Source organism: Cicer arietinum, chromosome 2 (assembly GCF_000331145.2).
Source record: "Cicer arietinum cultivar CDC Frontier isolate Library 1 chromosome 2, Cicar.CDCFrontier_v2.0, whole genome shotgun sequence".
Classification (NCBI taxonomy): domain Eukaryota; kingdom Viridiplantae; phylum Streptophyta; class Magnoliopsida; order Fabales; family Fabaceae; genus Cicer; species Cicer arietinum.
The window spans coordinates 43,013,719-43,023,790 of NC_021161.2; the positions used below are offsets into that span (position 1 = coordinate 43,013,719).

Consider the following 10,072-nt stretch of genomic DNA (forward strand, 5'->3'; position numbering starts at 1 on the left):
ATTTTTAATTTTTAATTTTTTAATTTTTATTTATTTTAAAAAAAAAAACAGAAGAAATCGCAGAAAAAAAAAAATTCAACAAAGCTGTTTCCCCGACACCCTTATCGAACGCGTGCGAATTCCAAGATCATGGATGAACTCGAGCAAAACCAAGAGGTGATAAGAGCGGATGTCAACCAACTGAAAGAAAAAGTTGATCGAATTCTGGAAGCTATACAAGCTTTGGCAAGGAAGGAGAATACAGATGGGGATCCTCCGATTGTAAATGAAGAACACCAAACTACTCCTTCTCACCCACCAGGTTTTACCCCGACTAACCAACAATTCCGCACAGCAGCTATGCAATTTCCTATATATGGTCTCCCGCCTGGTTATACTCCGCCTGTAGTCATCAACCCCATAGAAAATAACCAAAACCACTCAGCTGTCGATCCCCAAAACTTAAACCAATCACAAATCCCTCCTCATCTGGGATATATGCCACCCCAAAACACTATACCCACAGAAAATATTCCATATAGTGTACCTCAAGTGCCCCATTTTGATGTTAACGGGAATTGGCATCAACGTCACATTGGGGATGATACACAATCAAAGGAAAAATTTCATGTCTTAGAAGAGCGAATCAAAGCAATTGAGGGGCATAATGTTTATGGTCTCGAAGCTTTCGACATGTGTTTGGTTCCTGATGTGACTATCCCTCAAAAATTCAAAGTTCCCGACTTTGAAAAATACAAAGGCAACACATGTCCTAAAAATCATCTAACTATGTATTGCAGAAAAATGGCTTCTCACGCTCATAACGATAAACTTCTCATTCATTTCTTTCAAGATAGTTTGACTGGGGCATCGTCAAGTTGGTATATGCATCTTGAACAAAGTCGTATTCGTTCATGGAAAGACTTGGCTGATGCCTTCTTCAGGCAATACAGGTACAACATCGACATGGCCCCTGATAGGACGCAATTGCAAAATTCATCGAAAAAGGACAATGAATCTCTCAAAGAATATGCATAGTGGTGGAGGGAAATGGCATCACAAGTGGAACCTCCCTTATCTGAAAGAGAAATGGTTGGTATGTTTATGGATACTCTCCAGTCGCCTTTTTATGATAAGATGATTGGGAGTATATCATCAAACTTTTCTGATCTGGTCATGATAGGAGAAAGGATAGAAAGTGGGATGAGGAGTGGAAAGATCGTATGTGCAGCAACCGGCATAAAAAGACCCCAAACGACATTCACAAAAAAGAAAGAAGGGGACGCTAATGCTGTAATGGTAAACCCCAGAGTCTCCTATTTTCCACCCATCAATTCTTATCGACCCCCAAACTTCCAGCCCCCAATATCACAGACTCTTTACATTCCTTATCCATATGTGGCTGCAACCACACAAGCTTCATACCCTCAATATCACCCTTCAAGACCACCTTTTTATCAACCACCACCTACCGCATTTTCCCAACAAAGTCAATGGAACCAAAATCCAATCTCAAATCACTACAGACCACCTGTCAATCAAAAAAGGACAACCTGTTTTGACCCAATTCCTGTCACGTACAGTCAGTTGTTGCCTCACTTACTCCAAAATTCAATGGTAGTCCTAAGGCCAATGAAACCTCTAGAACCACCATTTCCGAAATGGTATAATCCAAACGCCAAATGTGAATACCATGCTGGAGCCGTGGGGCATTCCGTCGAAGACTGTCAAGCCTTAAAAACTAAAGTGCAAGAATTGATCAATGCAAAATGGCTTACCTTCAAGGAAGATGGTCCCAACGTGGGGAATAATCCTTTGCCGGGTCACGGAGATACCGCTGTCAATCTCATTGAAGAAGAGATGGACCAGTACACAAAAGATGATTATGTATCGACCATAGAGCCATGCATGGAAAAAAATAGATCTTTTCCACGACCATTGGAAATCCTCTATAGAAAAGATAATCCTAAGCCAATTCATAGTGGGAAAAATGCAATAATTGTTCAAGTACCAACCTCTTTTCCTTATGAAAATAACAAAGCGGTTCCATGGAGTTATGAAGTCACACCCCATTTAGTAAATCATCAATCATGTGATATCTTTAAGCCTCATGGTACTGATATCACCAATATTTCAGGGATTGGCGGGATGACCCGAATTGGTCGAGTATACACTCCTGAAGAACTTAGGAAAAAGGAAGGTCGTGGAGAAAAAGGGAAGGATGTTGTGTATCATGCCATAAAAGGATCAGAAACTTGCAAAAAGAAAATACCTGAAGAAGAAGCTAATGAATTTTTGAAGTTTATCAAGCAAAGCGAGTATAAGGTGGTAGATCAACTAAATCAAACCCTTTCTAAGATATATGTTCTTTCTTTGTTATTAAACTCTGAAGCACGTAGAAGGGCACTGATGAAAGTTTTAAATGAGGCCCATGTTACTCATGATATCACCGTTGACCAGTTTGATGGAGTTGTCGGTAATATCACCGCCTGTAACGGGTTGAGTTTTAGTGATGTTGAATTACCAGCTGAAGGGGTGGAGCATAATAAAGCACTACACATCTCTGTGAAATGTCATGATCATATTCTTGCGCGAGTGCTAGTTGATAATGGTTCATCGTTAAATGTCATGCCAAAATCAACACTATCAAAACTATTTGTTGATGGGGCTTGTTTGAAGCCGAGTGCTATGGTGGTGAAAGCATTTGACGGGTCCAGAAGACAAGTTATTGGTGAGATTGACCTGCCGATTCAAATCGGACCCCATAACTTTGGAATAACTTTTCAAGTGATGGATATTAAGCCAGCGTACAGTTGCCTTTTAGGGAGACCGTGGATTCACGCTGCTGGAGCAGTGACATCCACTCTCCATCAAAAGCTAAAGTTTATAGTGAACAATAAACTGGTGATAATATCTGGGGAAGAAGATATGATAGTGAGTCATCTATCTTCTACAGGCTACATTGAAGACACAGAGGAAGCCATTGAGACTTCCTTCCAAGCATTAGAAATCGCCAACGCTGTCTTCATGGGTGAAGGATTTCATTTAAAAGAACCAAAATTATCTACCACTTCATTGAAGTCTACAAAATTCATGTTGGAAGAAGGAGTTTTTGTTAAATCCGGGAAATTGATAGAAATACCAAAAAAGAAAGATAAGTACGGGTTGGGATATATACCTACCAAAGCTGATCAAGAGAACGCTATAAAGGAAAAACGAGAAAGCAAGCTAGCTCATTGGGAAAACCGGGTACCAGATTCACAAAAGATCCCTATTTGTGACATTCGTCAAACCTTTCAAAGTGCTGGAATAATATATGTTGATCAAGTGGCTGTTGTAGAAGAGGATCGTGTTGATGATGATACCCTCAAGCTAGTGTACCCTTGTCCTCCAAACACCAATCTCAACAATTGGAAGATCATCGAGTTTCCCATGTTTGTTAATTCGTGTTCAAAGTAATTATGTATTTTTAACTCCTTTTGCTCTGCCCAAGGCTATAAGGATAACTAGTTAGGGCATATGTATTTCAATTTCGTACTTATTATCAATAAATGCATTTTTGAATTCTCCAACTGGTTTTGTTTTTTCTCTTTTTCTTTTCTCTTTCTTTTGGCAATCCTTATTCATATTTTCTTTTTTCCTTTTTCTTCTTAATTTAAACAATGCAGAGTCGAAAAAAGCAGCGCTAGAACCATTTCTTGTAATTTCGAATGTCTGATTAATCATGCTGATGAGGATTGTGAAGACGATTGTGAGCTTCCCCCAGAATTAGAAAGCTTAATTGAACAGGAAGCTAAGATAATTCAACCCTATCAAGAACCTGTTGAGGTGATCAATTTAGGGACTGAGCGTGATAAAAAAGAAGTTAAAATTGGTATGTCTATGAAAGAAAGTGAGTGAGAAAAGTTGGTTAAACTTTTAATTGATTATGTGGATGTCTTTGCATGGTCATATCAGGATATGCCCGGGTTAGATACTAACATAGTTGAACACAAGCTACCACTAAAACCTGAATACACTCCAATTAAACAGAAGTTGAGAAGGATGAGACCTGATATGTCGCTTAAAATTAGAGAAGAGGTCAAGAAGCAATTTGATGCTGGTTTCTTAGCAGTAGCAAAATATCCTCAATGGGTGGCTAATATTGTACCAGTTCCAAAGAAAGATGGAAAGGTTCGAATGTGCGTTGATTATCGGGATTTAAATAAAGCTAGTCCAAAGGATGATTTTCCTTTGCCTCACATTGATGTCCTAGTAGATAGCACTGCTCAATATTCTCTTTTCTCCTTCATGGATGGTTTCTCAGGGTATAATCAAATCAAGATGGCTCCCGAAGATATGGAGAAAACTACATTCATTACACAATGGGGGACTTTCTGTTATAAAGTGATGCCATTTGGATTGAAGAATGCTGGGGCAACCTATCAAAGAGCAATGGTAACTTTGTTTCATGACATGATGCATAAGGAAATAGAGGTTTACGTGGATGATATGATTGCAAAATCTCGGACCGAAGAAGAACATGTTATTAACCTTCAAAAGTTGTTTGTGCGACTAAGGAAGTTCAGACTCCGTTTAAACCCTGCTAAATGCACTTTTGGTGTAAGATCAGGCAAGTTACTTGGGTTTATCGTTAGTCAAAAAGGGATAGAAGTGGATCCAGATAAAGTAAGAGCAATACAAGAAATGCCCGCTCCACGCACGGAAAAAGAAGTTCGTGGCTTTTTGGGCAGATTGAATTACATTGCCAGGTTCATATCGCATCTCACCGCTACATGCGAGCCAATTTTCAAGTTGTTGCGCAAAGACCAAAAGGTTGAATGGAATGATAATTGTCAAAAAGCTTTCGAAAAGATTAAACAGTACTTGTCAAAACCTCCAATCTTAGTGCCTCCTGTTCCTGGAAAACCTCTTATTATGTATCTGACAGTACTTGACGATTCAATGGGTTGTGTATTGGGGCAGCATGATGAATCTGGTAAGAAAGAACATGCTATTTATTATTTGAGCAAAAAGTTCACCAGTTGTGAAACAAGATATTCACTGCTTGAACGAACATGTTGCGCATTGGCATGAGCTGCTCGTCGGTTGAGGCAATACATGTTATGTCATACAACTTGGTTGGTGTCTAAAATGGACCCACTTAAGTATATCTTTGAGAAACCTGGTCTTGCTGGAAGGATTGCCCGTTGGCAGATGTTGTTATCAGAATACGATTTGGTATACGTTACACAAAAAGCTATAAAAGGAAGTACCCTAGCAGAGTATTTGGCCCAACAACCTGTAGAAGATTATCAATACATGCAGTGTGAATTCCCCGATGAAGGCATCATGACTTTATTTAAAGAGAATGAATCACCTGATAAAGAAAAATGGATGCTGGTGTTTGATGGTGCTTCTAATGCGTTAGGTCACGGAATTGGGGAAATTTTGATTTCTCCGGAGAACCAGTTCACTCCATTTACGGCTAGATTGTGTTTTGATTGCACAAACAATATTGCAGAATATGAAGCATGTGTCATGGGCATTAAAGCAGCCATTGAGTCAAAGATAAAAGTTCTTGAAGTATATGGAGACTCATCTTTAGTTATCCATCAAACAAAAGGAGAGTGGGAAACTCGAGATTCCAAATTGGTTCCGTATCATACACATATCAAAGAATTGGTAGAAAACTTCGAGCATATCACTTTTCACCATATTCCTTGAGAAGAAAACCAACTGGCTGATGCCTTGGCCACATTATCATCAATGTTCAAAATAAGCGTCGGTCTGGATGTGCCGGTCATAAAAATTCAACAAAAGGATAAGCCAGCATATTGTTTATCGATAGAAAAAGAGCTTGATAGCAAACCATGGTTTTATGATATCAAATCCTATGTTAAGAATAGGGAATATCCATCAGGTATTTCAGAGAACGACAATAGGGTTTTGAGGAGACTCTCAATGAACTTCTTCTTAAATGGTGATGTGCTTTACAAGAGAAATCATGATATGGTTCTCCTCAGATGTGTGGATCAAGCAGAAGCAGAGAAAATTATTCAAGAGGTTCATGAAGGTTCTTTTGGAACTCATGCAAATGGACACGCAATGGCAAGAAAAATCTTGAGGGCTGGCTATTATTGGTTGACAATGGAATCTGATTGCTTTAGTTATGTAAAGAAATGTCATAAATGTCAAATATATGCTGATAAAGTACATGTACCGCCCACCTCTTTGAATGTTTTAACATCACCATGGCCGTTTTCAATGTGGGGGATGGATGTTATTGGACTCATCGAGCCAAAAGCTTCCAATGGTCACCGGTTTATCTTGGTAGCTATTGATTACTTCACAAAATGGGTTGAAGCAGCTTCTTATGCCAATGTGACCAGAAGTGTGGTTGTCAAATTCATCAAAAGAGAATTGATTTGTCGATATGGCTTACCAAACAAGATAATCACTGATAACGCGACTAATTTGAATAACAAAATGATGAAAGAGTTCATATCGTCCGAAAATGAATGGGGCTGTAGAAGCAGCAAATAAGAATATCAAGAAGATCATACAAAAGACGGTGGAGACATATAAGGATTGGTATGAAATGCTTCCCTTTGCATTACATGGCTATAGAACCTCTGTTCATACCTCAACAGGGGCAACTCCTTTCTCATTGGTGTATGGAATGGAAGCGGTACTTTCCATTGAAGTTGAAATTCTCTCAATCAGAGTCTTGATGGAAACAAAACTGGAAGAGGCGGAGTGGATTCAATCACGATTTGACCAATTAAATCTCATAGAAGAAAAAAGAATGATAGCTCTATGTCACGGCCAACTATATCAAAAAAGACTTAAAAAGACATACGAGAAAAAAGTCCGTCCTCGAGAGTTTCAAGAAGGGGACTTGGTGTTAAAGAAAATATTGCCCATAAAAAAAGATTTTCGTGGAAAATGGACCCCGAATTACGAAGGACCATATGTTGTGAAAAAAGCTTTTTCTGGAGGAGCTCTAATACTCGCAGAAATGGATGGAGATGACCTTCCACTTCCAGTAAATTCAGATGCAGTCAAAAAATATTATGCTTAAAAAAAAATGGGCTCGCTAGGTTGAAAACCTGAAAAGGCGACCTAGGCAAAAATTAGAGCATCCCGATGGATTGGAAACTTGGAAGAACAGTCCATGCAAAAGTTAGGGATAATAAAAAATCAAGCGCTTCAAACTGGGGCAGTTATTATTCTTGGAAGCTGATTATTAGGATTCCTAAATTACAAGAATGACTAGCGTTTGTTATGTCTCCACCTAAATTAAACATACCCGTCCCCACATTGTAACCCTTGCCTCCTTTGTTTTGTTTTCAATGTAACGAATGTACATTTTCCAATATTGCCATTCGATGTTGTACGTTACACTCTTTATATACCAATCCAGTTTCATTATTGAGTGTTCTATTGTTTCAAAATTTTGTTTTATAATAATAAAAATTGGAATTCGAAATACGTGAAAATATAAAAATACTTTAAAAATTTTGACACTTGAAAATATACACGGGAGCTCGTTTGATTCTCAAGATATATGAGTGTGTGAAGAATAATAAGGAGGGTAGTCATTTTAAACAATAGATTTCTGCTTCACTTCGAAAAAAGCGGTCATTCGATAGATACGAAGAGTCATCATGTGGAAACAATATTTGTCTTTATTCATCCATTGAATCTTGGGACGAAGAAAAACATAAGGATCGGGGAATCAAATAAAAGAACAAAAATTTATCTATAATACATACATAAGTTACTCATACTCACATGATCCATGCATCTTCATTGACACTTTACCTATACTCAATGCATTACACATGGATGAATCGTTCATACCTTATCATCCGAATTGCAAATATCATATACTTATTCCCCCTCTTTATCCACCTTCAAGATTGGACCAATTACGATCTACGCATCGGTAACCAATCCGAAGACGATCACTTTCATTTATATAGATCTACGCATCGGTAAACAATCCGAAGACGATCACTTTTATTTCTATAGATCTACGCATCGGTAATCAATCCAAAGACGATCATTTTTAATTTTTATAGATCCACGCATCGGTAACCATTCCGAAGACGATCACTTTCATTTCTATAGATCTACGCATCGGTAACCAATCCGAAGACAATCACTTTCATTTATATAGATCTACGCATCGGTAAACAATCCGAAGACGGTCACTTTCATTTCTATAGATCTACGCATCGGTAACCAATCTGAAGACGATCACTTTCATTTATATAGATCTACCCATCGGTAAACAATCCGAAGACGATCACTTTTATTTCTATAGATCTACGCATCGGTAATCAATCTGAAGACGATCATTTTTAATTTTTATAGATCCACACATCGGTAACTAATCTGAAGACGGTCACCTTCATTTATGTCGATCTACGCATCGGTAACCAATCCGAAGACGATCATTTTTTTTCTGTCGATCTACGCATCGGTGTTTAATCCGAAGACGATTATTTTGCACATTCCAACAAAAAGTTTGCATCATTCCCACTTTAATATTTCAAATGCACTTTAATACATTTGTTTGTTATTGGACAAAATTTAGGTCTTTATATTTACTTATCTTTTACCTGATAACATGAAAATGAATACCATTTTGTTATTCATATTTTCATATTTTTCAAGTAAAATATAATTAAATAGGGGCAGCTGTAGTACCTCAATTTTGTCCATTTTGGTTAAAAATAAATCAAAAAAATAAATATGTATTTATAAAAGGAAATAAAATAATTACAATAAATAATTTCATTATGTATTATAAATTTACAATTTCAAATCTAATTAGAGTTTTAAAACCAAATCAAATTACAAACTAAGAATAAAGGCAAAAATAAATTACAATAAAAATTAAATCAGATCAAGCCATGCTATGTTGACTTTGTTCACTTTCAACCCCTGTTTTTTTGATGATGACTGCCATTGATGCAAAAGCCATGCTTATTGGTACATTTGTTCATGTTTTAACTAATTTGAGAAACATAAAAACATAATTTTTTAAATCAGTCTTGGTACACATTGTGCAGAACAAAGAGACAAATTTTTGAGTTTAAAAAAAAGAAACTAAAAGACAAATAAAAGTTCAGCAATGAACAAATCAAAACAAATAAGTTAAAACTATGAAGGCATCAAAGGTGCAGAAAAATGCAGATGATGAACAAAGAAATCAAAACATCAAACAAGAAATTGATAGAGAAGGACCAAGGCAGGCAAAGAAAGCAACTAAACAGATAAAAAAACTCTATATATACACCCTATCAAATTTCGAAAGAAAAGGAGGAAAAATCTGAGATTAATACTGATAAAAAACACATAAAAAGAAAGAGAAGAAGAAACAGAAGGCATCACCGTCGTTCTAACTTCCACCGCACACCACCGTTTTTGTCTTCACCAGTATCTGAAAAGGCATGTATCTTCTCATTATCTTCACATTTACAGCTTTTCGAACTTTATATTATTAGATTGGAAGCTAAAATATGAAACTAGAGTTGTTTTATTTGAAAGATAGAATTTTGCTTTATTTGTGTGGATGTCTTGTTTTTTGGTTGAGAGCATTCTATGTGTTAATAAAGCTTAAAATGGAGTTTGTTTTTCTATTACGATGCTCAGCTTCAGTTTTCTTTGCGTGCCATGTTTTCAAATCCGTGTTTTTCAAATTTGTTTGCTTTATGCCAGCTTGTGTTGAACTGTTGCCAGACTGGGGGACTTGATATTCCTTTGCTATGATGGCTAGTCAATATAGCCTTGCTCATAACTCATATTGTCCTCACTGTATTTCATTTAATTAATAAAAAAATTTGTTTTAATTTTCATTTAATTTCCATTTATTATAAATAATTATGGATGTAATTAAATGATAATAAACATAACTTATTTTATGAGTGGTATTAATCAACTTTTTAACTTTGGATTGTGCTATTTAATATAAAAACGAGTTTTGTTTCAATCACTTATTTACTTAAAAGTTATTTTGAAAGAGTTTACATTTGAATATGTTTTTCTATTAAAATGTTTATTTATTTAATAGATCATATTACAAGTCCATGTATTTTTTTTT

The 10,072-nt window shown here is 36.5% G+C and overlaps 1 pseudogene; it reads left to right on the forward strand.

Annotated features, from left to right (window-relative positions):
- The first annotated feature begins 129 nt into the window (after nucleotides 1-129).
- On the forward strand, nucleotides 130-7,042 carry LOC105851646 (uncharacterized; annotated as a pseudogene).
- Nucleotides 7,043-10,072: the final 3,030 nt, after the last annotated feature.